This window comes from Globicephala melas, chromosome 13 (genome assembly GCF_963455315.2).
Source record: "Globicephala melas chromosome 13, mGloMel1.2, whole genome shotgun sequence".
NCBI lineage: Eukaryota > Metazoa > Chordata > Mammalia > Artiodactyla > Delphinidae > Globicephala > Globicephala melas.
In genome coordinates, this window is record NC_083326.1 from 10,773,587 (window position 1) to 10,785,920 (window position 12,334).

The 12,334-nt window shown below is 36.9% G+C and overlaps 1 protein-coding gene across 1 annotated transcript in view; it reads left to right on the top strand.

The window, feature by feature from the left end:
* The window catches only part of RAB27B (RAB27B, member RAS oncogene family), a 163,369-nt gene that overhangs the window by 67,769 nt on the left and 83,266 nt on the right, over window positions 1–12,334 (top strand). The gene's annotated exons all lie outside the window — the stretch shown is intronic.

Sequence of the window (12,334 nt, forward strand, 5' to 3'; positions counted from 1 at the left end):
GTGTAAAATAATGAAACATATAAATAGAAACAAATGACCCGCAATCCGGTCACATAAGACACAAATGATGATTTCCTTTGAATCACATGGCTGGCTACTCTGCACGTTTGTTGCTTTCTTGGCTATTCCACTTTATTGCAGAGACTACGAGCCATATTTTTCAAAATGAGGCCCTCCGTTTCTCACTGCAGCACAACAGCAGGCTGACCTGTCTCCTGCCACCAGCTTCGCAAATGTCCCATCCTTACATCAGAGTAGAAGTTGAGCTTCAGTGTGATTTTTAAAGTTTTTTATTTTCCACTTCAGGTTAATGTTACAGAATTTGTGATGCTACCATGATGTCACTCCCTTGTCACATGCCTGAGTTGATAACTTGGACGTATAGCCTCAAGACCCCTCATTCTGGGACTAACACCTCAAAATCTGGTTTTAAGTTCGACATTATTAATTAAATTTTGCCATTATTACTGTTCTTCTCGTCACCATCCAAATCTAGTCATATCAACTTCTAATGGGAAAAATATATTGACTGATCAAACAATTGATAGATGAAACAGTAAGTCTGAGGAATGATCTTCTTTCCCAGATGTTTTAAACAATCAGAGACTAGTGCTCTGTGAAAATATGTTCTCCTCATACTTTCCCAGTTTATATCTACAGTTGGGAAAACTATAGTCAGGAAACAGTCATTCTAGCAGATCTGAAATTAAGACAGTAGCCATGTGACAGTTGTATTAACAGCTGTATCACGTGGTACTTGGTCCTGAGCAGGGTGTAGAGGCAGAGAATTTCCCAAGATATCAGAGTCTAAGATGACTCATTGCAATCCTTACCCCATTTCAGAAACAGGGATATAGAGTTTTATCCATCTGATTCATTTCTGATGTGACTAATATCTAACTCTGTCAACAGCAAGAAAATATATTTCTAGCCCTATAAAAGTATGTGCACAGTAATTATATAAACACGTGTAGGCACTTGAATGTGCAAGTGTGTGTACAGGCCTTTAAGAATTTGGAATTGTTTATCAGCATCCACAGCTTTTTAAAAATGCAAAACATTAATTCATTCCTTCTTTATTCAGAATATTCCAGTCTAACTTACTTTCCTCATTTATGGTAACAGACTAAAGAAACAACTATCTGTCTCTATTTTCCAATGACTGAAGACTGGAATCTAATAGGAAGCAAATTTTAAAATACTGCTCACTTCCTTACGCTCTAGAGAGTCTCAATCCTGGCTGCTCAATAAAGGACTCATTAAAGGAGTGACTTGTAGTTTCTTTGTAAACCAAGAAGAGTTAAGATTTTTAGGTTTGTAGATATTAAAAAAAGAAAAAATCTCCATTTGCATAAGAGTATTTCTGCATTGACTTATTTTCTCTCTTTTTCAAATAATTCTGTCACCATCATCTTGTCTTGTGATTCTCAGTCCTGGCTGTGCAAAAGAGGTGCCTGAGAGTCATTATTTTCATTCTTGTTTCAATATCAATGTCATCCCTATCCTGGAAGATTCTGATTTAATTGATTAAGATAAAGCTGAGCATTTTGTTTAAAACTCCCTAGGAGGCTCTAATTCTAATGTGTGAATCACTGGTCTATTCTATAATCTAACAACTGAATTCTCTTCCCATTTCTCTGTTCTTTCTGCTTGTCTTTCCCGTTAATATTTCAGATTGAGAGTTTATCTCCCCTCTCTTATTGTTTAACAATTCATTTCCTATTGCCTAAGAACATTAGAAGCTCACGAGACAACTTTCCAGCTCAGAGCAAGTGGAACATACAGGCAACCCTCCTCAAAGGCTGAGAGATGCTAAAGGAAAGCTCCAAGGAATCCAGGATTAAAGCGTATTTCCCAATCTGGTCATAGAATCAGAGAGGTTTGGGGCTTGAAGGGACCTTATCTATTAGGTTGCAGAAGTCTTTTATTTTGCAGATGATGAAACAGAAGCTTGAAGATGTAGAGATCAAAGAGCTAGTGATGGCAGAGCCCAGATGAGAACCAAGGTCATGGGGCAACCAGGCTTACTCTGACTCCACTCCATTCCAAAGCCACCCCTGTTATAAAAGAGCAGATGAGTCCCTTCAGAGAAGTATCAAGGCAGAGAAAAGTCCCCGTCTGTCCAAGCCAAACTACACTTGTGAAGTTTCTCTGTGTGTTAAGCCCTCAAAGAAAGTAGGAAAAATATTGTCAGCATGGCAACATTTCAAAGTACTACTTACTATGAAGAGATAGATCTTATAAGTTTTAGAACTTCTAAGTTGCTAACATTCTAAGTTAGATTATATTCTATGATCCAAACTTTAATATCAAAGAGTTCCTAGTTGTTTGAATACCAAATACTTTTATTTATTTATGAAGCTCTTGTTTTCACTCATGGTATTAGATATTAATGTAGTATATCACACAAGTCTTGTAAATTAAAAACATTTTTTTAAATATTCTTTTTTAAATGTATTATTGACATTCAAGAGATTACAAAAACATTGAAATCAAGAGGAGTGGAGGTGAAGATGAAGATCAAAATGTACATTTTTTTAACATCTTTATTGGAGTATAATTGCTTTACAATGGTGTTAGTTTCTGCTTTACAACAAAATGAATCAGTTATATATATACATGTGTTCCCATATCTCTTCCCTCTTGTGTCTGCCTCCCTCCCACCCTCCCTATTCCACCCCTCCAGGCAGTCACAAAGCACCAAGCTGATCTCCCTGTGCTATGCGGCTGCTTCCCACTAGCTATCTACCATACGTTTGGTAGTGTATATATGTCCATGCCTCTCTCTCGCTTTGTCACAGTTTACCCTTCCCCCTCCCCATATCCTCAAGTCCATTCTCTAGTAGGTGTGTGTCTTTATTCCTGTTTTACCCCTAGGTTCTTCATGACCTTTTTTTTCCCTTAAATTCCATATATATGTGTTAGCATACGGTATTTGTCTCTCTCTTTCTGACTTACTTCACTCTGTATGACAGACTCTAGGTCCATCCACCTCATTACAAATAGCTCAATTTTGTTTCTTTTTATGGCTGAGTAATATTCCATTGTATATATGTGCCACATCTTCTTTATCCATTCATCCAATGATGGACACTTAGGTTGTTTCCATCTCCGGGCCAAAATGTACATTTTTTTTCAAAGTTACATTTACTTCCTCTAGGCTTAGTTGCATAAGGAAGCATCTTTTGTTCAATTTCTCTGGCAATTTTCATGTAAAAGTAAAATAAAATAGCCATCTCCAGTTGGTTTCTACCTGCAAGTGATTTCTTATTTAAGGTTATGTTCAGCACTAGTTATAAGAATTTAAAGGTTCTATAATGGTAGACTAATACTTATTTTTTAAAACCAAAATTGTGATTCACTTCCAAATTGGTGTTAGTTGATGAAGCTAGAATTTGGGAGAAAATATGATGTTTACATGTTTTATTTGGCCCACTTAATTCATCATTAACGACAAAAAATGTCTCCTTTTCTAACTTAATGGCACTTTTGCTTTCTCTAACTATGCCTTTCTCAAACTTTTAGAGACACAAATAAATCTACTGGAATTTTCTTGATTGCTAACAGAACAAGTAAAGTCTGGTGTTAGTGATCTTTTAGGTCATGACATACAACTTCATATAAAAAAATGCTACACTAAATTTTCCCCGAGGGTATAATGTATGGATATTCTACCTTTAAATATATATTATATTTCAGATTGATTTGTGCATGAAAGTAATAATATTTTTTGCTTTAATAGCAACTTTTATTCCTTTTTTCTTATTATAGGAAGAAGATATATTTGCAATATATATAGGAAAAAACCCCAGAAAATATAGACAATAATTTTTAAGGAGAATAAATAATTACTATCTCAGCACCCAGAAACAAGCAGTAAAAACATCAGTCAACAGAAACATGAACTATTGAGAACATTTCTTTCAGTGCCTCCTTTCATTCACTTTCTCTCATGCCCTTCCATATTTTGTGCATTTATAGTATTTTGAATATTTATTTTACTTAAAAAAGGTCATAAACTATCTTCTCCATACATATGGACATCTCATTCTCTTTGACTGCTGTTTAACACTCCACTGGGTGATTGTTAATATCATTTATTTTATGAATGGACATGTGAGTTATTTCTAGTTATTTGCTATTATAAACCATGTTACAAAGAACAGAATTCTATGTACATCTGTATCCACTGATTCAATTGTTTCCTTAAGATATTTCCTAGATGTGGACTTGGGCATAAAAGAACGTGTACATTTTCAATTTGAGAGCAATTTTATTTTATTTTTTATAGGTTTTTTAAAATATAAATTTATTTATTCATTTATTTTTGGCTTTGTTGGGTCCTCGTTGCAGCGAGCGGGGGCCACTCTTCACGGCGGTGCGCAGGCTTCTCATTGCGGTCACCTCTCTTGCTGCAGGGCACGGGCTCCAGGAACGCGGGCCTCAGTAGTTACAGCATGCGAGTTCAGTAGTTGTGGCTCGTGGGCTCCAGAGTGCAGACTCAGCAGCTGTGGCTCACGGACCTAGTTGCTATGCGGCATGTGGGATCCTCCCAGACCAGAGATCGATCGAACCAGTCTCCCCTGCATTGGCCAGCAAACTCCCAACCACTGTGCCACCAGGGAAGTCTCTTTTGAGAGCGATTCTAGATAGCAAAAAAAAAAGTTTATATTTGCCAAGAGTGCACTAGTGTGCCTCTCTCTCTCCTCGTTGCCAGGCCACACTGGGCAGTACTTCCTTTTTAATTTCAACAAGGAAAACTGTCTCATTTTAATTTGCATAGATTTGATTATCATGGAAACTGAGCATCTTTTGCAACTGTTTGCAGTTCTTTTTTTGAGATTCACCTGTTTGTATTTTTTTTCCACTCTTCTACTGTTTATTCTTTGCATCATCTATCTGAAACAGTGTTATAGATCACAGATTTTAAGACTCTCACCCCTGCTTACCTCCTTAGGGTCTTCTGTAATCTTATCAAGTACATGATATTGTTTAAATTTTGTTCTTTATTTTTTAAATAGAATTTATATTTATTTTTTAAATTTAATTTTATTTATTTTTTATACAGCGGGTTCTTATTAGTTATATATTTTATACATATTAGTGTATATATGTCAATTCCAATCTCCCAATTCATCCCACCACCACCCCTCCCCACTTTCCCCTCTAAATTTAGTTCTTGTTTATATTAACATTTTTTTTTACTGGTAGGCATTTTCTCTAGTTATTGTTCAGACTAATGCCCATTTTTAAACTGCTGTCTGTCCTCCTACGTGCTCAGCCTTAATTGTGTGATTATAGTCATCTCATGTATAATAAATAAAGTACTAAATCTGCAATGGCAAACCAGCAATCCATGGGCCAGATCCAGACCACTGACATATTTTTTTTTTTGGCTCATGGTGTGGCTTTATGTTTTTTAATGTTTTGTTTCTGCGTTTTAATTTGGATTAGTTTTCAACATTATAAAATTGATTTCCAAAATTTATAAAAACATTATAAAACTGGTTCGCAACAATAGAAATCACCCATTAAAAACCCAGATTCCTTTCCTCTCTTCGTAAATTGTCATCACTGCGCCCATATTGCTGTATCCCAGCTCACCACCATCCCCATGATGCTCTAATGATTCATGGCCAGCAGAAATGAGGAACGTTGGGCTGCCAAAGAGTATAAGGTCTAAATGGACTGGTATCATTCTGCAGAACTTTAAGTAGCCTCCTGGACATAGCAAGAGGAATGGTCCAAGGGCTTCACATCAGTGTCATTCCAGCCTAAAATCTATGTTGATGGAGCACACACAGATTGGAAAGGATACGCTGGTGGTGAGCAATCATGTGAGAAGTCATACCTTACCAGTTCCTCATTGGCAATCTTTTGCTTACCAAAACATTTTGACTTAGACTAGCACTCATTTATTCCCTCTTTCATTCATTTTTTCCCAGTTAATATTTATTGAGTGCTTATGTTATATCTGGCATTGGAACTTAAATACATCAATGAAAAAAATACAATGTTTCTTCGCCTACAAATAAATAAATAACTTAGTTTCACAGAGTGATGATGCTTACCATGAAAATAAAGGTAGTGAGTAGAGAAGTAAAAAAATTGGGGGATGGGGCCATTACAGATAAGGCAATCAGGAGGTCCTTGGAGGGGTTGGTTTTTGAGCAGAGGTCTGAATAATATGGAGTAGCAAGCTATGCAAAGTTCAGGAGGAAGCTTATCCAAGGCAGAAGCAGCTTGAAGCTTGGCTGGTCAGAGAAAAAACAAACTGGCCAGTTTACAGTACAGGCAAGGATGAGATGAGAGAAGTCACACACGTCCTTGTGAAAAAGGAAGGAGCTTGGATTTTTTTTTTTTTTTTTTTTGCCTAAATGTAATAAGTAGCCAAGAACCTGGTATGCTCTTTCAAAAAGATCTCTCTGGCGGCTGTGGAGAGGGGGACAAGAGTGGGATCAGTGAGACCAGATGGGAAATAATTTCAGTCGTGCAGGAGGTAGTGGTGATATGCAATGCATTAAGAGCAGCAGAGACAAATAGAAGTGAACAGATTTGGGGTGTTTTGGAATTAGTGTTGCCAGATTGGCTGTGGGAGCAGAACATGAGAGAAGAATTAACGATGACTTCTTGGTTTTGAATTTAAACAACTGGGTGGATGATGGAATTATTCACTAAAATGATGGTCAGGACAAGCCTGGGAGTTCATTTTGGGATGGAGGAAATCATCGGCTCTAGAAGGCTGGGATTTCTGGTGGTGAAACCAATAATTTTGGAAGGTTTGAGCTTCCAGATATGACAGCCTTAAACAAGCATGAAGAATGGTGGGGTTAGTCCCGATGAGGGGGGATGTGGGTAATCAGCCCTAATTATAGCTTCCTCTTCTTGACTGGATGTCTTATGGGCTCTTTTTAATCAAAGTGTGGTCAGCACCATCAATGGCCTGGGGGCTTGTTAGAAATGCAGAACCAGATAAACAACGAGGACCTACTGTATAACTGTATAGCAGAGGGAACTATATTCAATGTCTTGTGATAACTTATAATGGAAAAGAATCTGAAAAAGAATATATATATATATGAATCACTTTGCTATATACCTGAAACTAACATAACATTGTACATCAACTATACTTCAATAAAAAATAAATAAAAATAAATAAATGCAGAACCAAGAATCTCACCATAGTCTTATTAGTCAGAATCTGCATTTTAACATGATCTCTGTGAGATTCCTATGTACCTTAAAATATGACTGTTATTTTGAGTGGTGTTATAGGAAGGAAGGGGGAATTCTCATCAAGTGTCAGAGAGGTAGCAAGAGGAAAAACTTGGGTAGACAAGGGGGAAACTATGGCATTCATTCCCAGAAAAGGCTCTACAAGAAAGCACCATAGAAACATTTTTAATTCCGAATCCCTTTTCCTTCGGGTTCATTTTTTTTCCCCATCAGTGCATAATGGTAAAACGTTCTATTTGCCTTTTTCTCCACTTGTAGAAAGTTATGTCTTTCTATTTAAAATTGTCAAGGTACTACCCTAGGTATATCTCCAAAGCACAAAACAATTTTCTCAACCTTAAATGGTAATGATTTGTTCCATATACTTGGAGAATCCATGAGTTGGTTTGTCTTTACCCAATGTGGTTGAAGATGTCCCTCTCTGAAAAGACTACAATCCGGTACTGATGCTTTGAAAACCCTAGCATGAGATTGTGAGTTTAGAGATCATGTGTATCATGCCCTGAAAATGAAGGGCAGATAATTCTTAGAAAATATTAATAGAGTTGAATGTAATCTCAAGGTTCACTCACCATTCACTAAACAGGTACCTTTAGTTGTTGTTTGCAACATAAGTTTCTAAACTGAAGATCAGGTTCAAGAGATTGGGTTTCATGTTGAGTAATAAAAATGCTTCAGAAACCATGTATTTTTTACTCCATTGGAAAATAAAATTTAGGTCCCCAAATGCATGGATTGAATAAGTAAACACTGCTCCATTAAAAGCGTGCATTTCTTTCTCATAAGTTGAGACAAAGCAGTTACATATGAAATTGTGTTCTCATTTGTTTTTGTGGCTCTGTTGCAGAGCATCTGATTTAGCTGCTTCTTCAGGATAAAAGTGAATGATGTATTCAGTCCACTGGATTTTCTTGCAAGCTGTGGGATTTCCTTCAGAGATACGAAACACTTTGCTGCTGCTTCCTTATTTGTTTCCGATGCCCACATCCTGTGCTCAGAGGAGAGTCACGTCTTTTGAGACAGTGTTGACAGCCAGTACAGATAAGCAATGTACTCAGCCTTAGGTCGAGAACCAGAAATCGTGCTGGTATGTGAGTCATCTGCTTAACTCAGAACTCACCTCTTATTAAAGAGATGAAGCCAGTTGTGACACAGAAACTATTGTGTTACCTTGTGGGGGGCATGTAAGACTTTGATTAGAGGAGCCATCTCTCTTTTTATCTCCTTGTTTAGGTAGTCACTTTGATTTCAAGTGTATACAAGCATTGAGGATCCAAATAACAAATGAAAAAATACAGCCTACCTAACACTCTTGGGCACTGTTATTTCTTTCTTCATTCATATTTTAAGTGCTTAAATGTATGCTTAATTCAAAAGTTATTATTACAGGAATTATCACAATGAAAATTATCATAATAATGATTCTCTAGTTCAGGCTGTTTCTTTTCTGTTAGGTCTGTTAGGTGTTAAAAAAGCATGTTTTCTTCTCATCAGTCGCTTGAAATGTTTCTCACTTCCAAGGTGACCTACACATGGAGAATGTGTTAGGATTTACCTGCATGGATCTGCAGAAAAATAAACACATTTCTAAGACTCCTATCAAAGAGGGGAGAAGTTACCAGGGACTGAAGCAGTGGCAGATGGGGCATGCTTTTATCACTACCAGGCAGTCTCTGGTTAGTCTATGTATTTTCAAAAATAGTTAAAGTTTGTTGACCTAAATGTTTCTAAAGTTGCTTGCTTCGTAAAATAGTGTAAAGAGCTGCTGGTTGTCTCTACTTGTAGGAAATACATTTTCTTCTGTAATAAAGGCATTAGACGTAAGACTGCTAATACCAACACAAAGTATCTGCAGATTGTAAATTCTTACAATAAAAGGCATGTGAGTTTCATATAGCCATATCTACGTACTTCATTTCGGATACTCTTTGCTGTTAGGTGCTATGAAGCAAATATGAATTTCCCTGGAATCTGAGGGAACAATTGACAGCTAATACTGACCTGTGACTTCTCTTTGGGTTGATGAGTTGAAGTTATTGCCTCTCATGGATCTCATAGAAAATTTCAAGTTCCATTTTGCAACCCTTACATCAAGAAATAGTCTTCATTTAACAACTTTTCTGCAGTCATCTGCTCCTGTTAGGAGCTTGCCATTCTCCTTCTAGTTGTTAAATCTAGGGAAAACAAGAAGTCGCCAGGATTGTTTCTACAATCAATGAATCAATGAGTGGTGGTAAATCCAATCTTCATCAGTTCCTCAAAGCCATACCAATTAAACCTATCATCTACAAAACAAAAAACTAGCCTTCTCATTTTGCACACTCATTGGGGAATTTGTATAATATCTCACTCTCCCTGAAAACAAATTGATCAAGTTTATGAAGGCATATTAGTCCCCTACTCTCCCTCAACACCTCTTTGTAGGAATTCTCAAGTTCCCCTTCTGAGTGTCCTTTTTTCTTTTTTTTGGCTGCACCATGCAGTCTGTGGGATCTTAGTTCCCCCGACTAGGGATTGAACCTCGGCCCTCGGCAGTGAAAGTGCAGAGTCCTAACCACTGGACCGCCAGGAAATTCTCTTGAGTGTCTTTATAATAGGTCTTAATATGTGACATGTAATCCTTCTCATGCTAGAAGCTTATCTTGCTTTCAGGGACCTTACAATCTGGTAGGGGAGAATACACAAATAAATATGAAACAATTCGGGTGTTACATGATCAATCAATTCAACATAGGTTTTGTTATCAGCTGTATTTTTCAGAGAAAACTATTTGAGAAGGTGGGACCTGATCTGATGCTGTAGGAATAATACATGAAGGATTTGAACTAGTCAAGGTGATGGGTTTGGTATCCATGAGGGGAAGGAGACCTAAACAAAGATATTGAAGTGGAAAGGAATTTGCTCTAACAAACTGAGGAAATTTATCCCATTTATGTGAAGAATTTACATGAGAAATTACTAGATAAGAAATATCAGATTATAAAAGTGAGGCAGAAATGTATGTCTAATGCTGTAAGAATTAACAAACCAAATTTTGAGAAATGGCAGGACATGATTAAAAAACCCACACTTACACATTAAGCTAACTGAAAGAAACCATACTAAAAAGGTTATATACTGTATGATTCCATTTATTTGACATTCTTGAAAAGGCAGAACTATAGGGACAAAAACCAAATCAGTAATTGCTCTGATGTTGAGGTCAGGTAATGTGGAGGGTTTTTTTGAAAAGATGGTACTGTTCTGTCTGACAGTGGTGGTGACTAAATGACGTTTACCAAATACATTTAACAAAGCTTGCAGAATTACACACCCAAAATGGTGAATCTTACTGTCTCTATATTATACTCTTAAAATATAGGACAAATATAGTTGTCCTTATTTAAGGACAATTTAAGGACAAATATGGGTTGAAAATGATAATGAATGTTGACAGGAGCAAATAGAAGAAAGAATTGTTAAAATTAATGACAATATATTAATCAAAAACTTTGAAATTTTCAAACCTATGCAAGAAGATAACATACGTGGAATATAAATACATGTCTGAGGACTATATACATGTAATTTTATAAAACCTTTCAGATGTATAATGACATAGTTAGATTAGCTTTCAGGATGTTTTGTTAGTTGCTTTCAAGCTGGGATGGTTAAGTGAATAGGAAACATGAGTCTCTAACACCATGTTTAATCTGTTACGGACTAGAAAAAAATAACATTCAAAAAATTAAAGGATCACATCAATACTGACCTGCTCAATATCAGAAATAAGCATTCTAGGTCTCTTATAAGCAAACAAGAGTAGGTCTGAGCAAATTTGAATTGACTAGAAGATGGTTAATTCTGAAATGCTGAACCACTTTCTGAGGTTTAGTTAAATTAACTGGAATTTAGTTTTCAATTAACTGCACTTGTCCTGCTTTGAGATATAGTCCATCATGTGCAGTGTCAGTATTCAGGAAAAAAAAAAAGTTTCCAAACATTGATGGGCACTGATGTTGAGGATAATCTTCTTGTGTGAGGGTTAAACTTACCATGTAGGAATGGGCAACAGAAGAGTTGGGCAGGCTTTGTATAAGCCCTCAGCTTTTTGCCCTAAGAACATAACCTCCCCAGAAATTTGTGGCTTTACAGGGGTGACCACAATAACTTGACTCATAACACTAACCCCCAGCCTTTGACAAAACCAGCTAATTTCTTGACTCTGTCAATATTCATACCATTTGACAGCCAGCTATGGAAACAAGCTCATCTTATTCCTGGTGAATGTGTGTCAGTAATGATACCTTTGTGGGATTTAAGTACCACCTGCAATGTCTTGTTAGTGATGTACTGGTTTTGTTCTTGAACACTCAGTGGGGAACAGACCAAGTTTCCCAAGCCCTTCATCTACACTTGCATTCCCAGATGAGTTCTGAAAATGGGATAACTCCATGCTGCACTGCAGGGTACACACTGTGAAAACCACCCATGTCTGAACTAAGGGAAAAAAAGAGTTCAGAAAATAAATGAGAACTTAAAATTCGTCTTATTATTTCATCACCTCATGGGATATCATCTCTCTCTGAATATAGATATACATGGTACTAAGCCTTGGCCTTTTAGATCTTTTTCTTGTCCCCAGTCTGTTTGTATCTTTAAAAATAGGAGTTAATTTGGCACTATCTACATGTTAAACATTGATAAAACTAGTAAAAAGCCAGAGGAGCTTCCATTATAATGAAAGTAAGGTATCCTGTAAGAATAAACAAAATTGGTTACCCATCATGCCATTATGAATATTTAAAATTTGTTTATTGTTTACTACTTAAGGTACTATACATTCCTTGTACTCATCTGGATAAGTTCAGTAATGCTGTGGTAACAAACAAGTCCCCATCTCTGAGCAGTTTATTCCTTATTCACATATGGTCTCGGCGACCCTTCTGGGCAGCTGTCCTCCGTGTGTTTTTCCAGCATCCCAGGCTGCTGTGGTCTCATGGCATCTCCAACTCAACCCATGCTTCTGTGGTCCCTGAGGAAGAGTGGGCACCAGCTCAGAAATGTTTCCTCCTGGAAGTGGCACACATCACATCACCTCTGTCCATATTTCCCT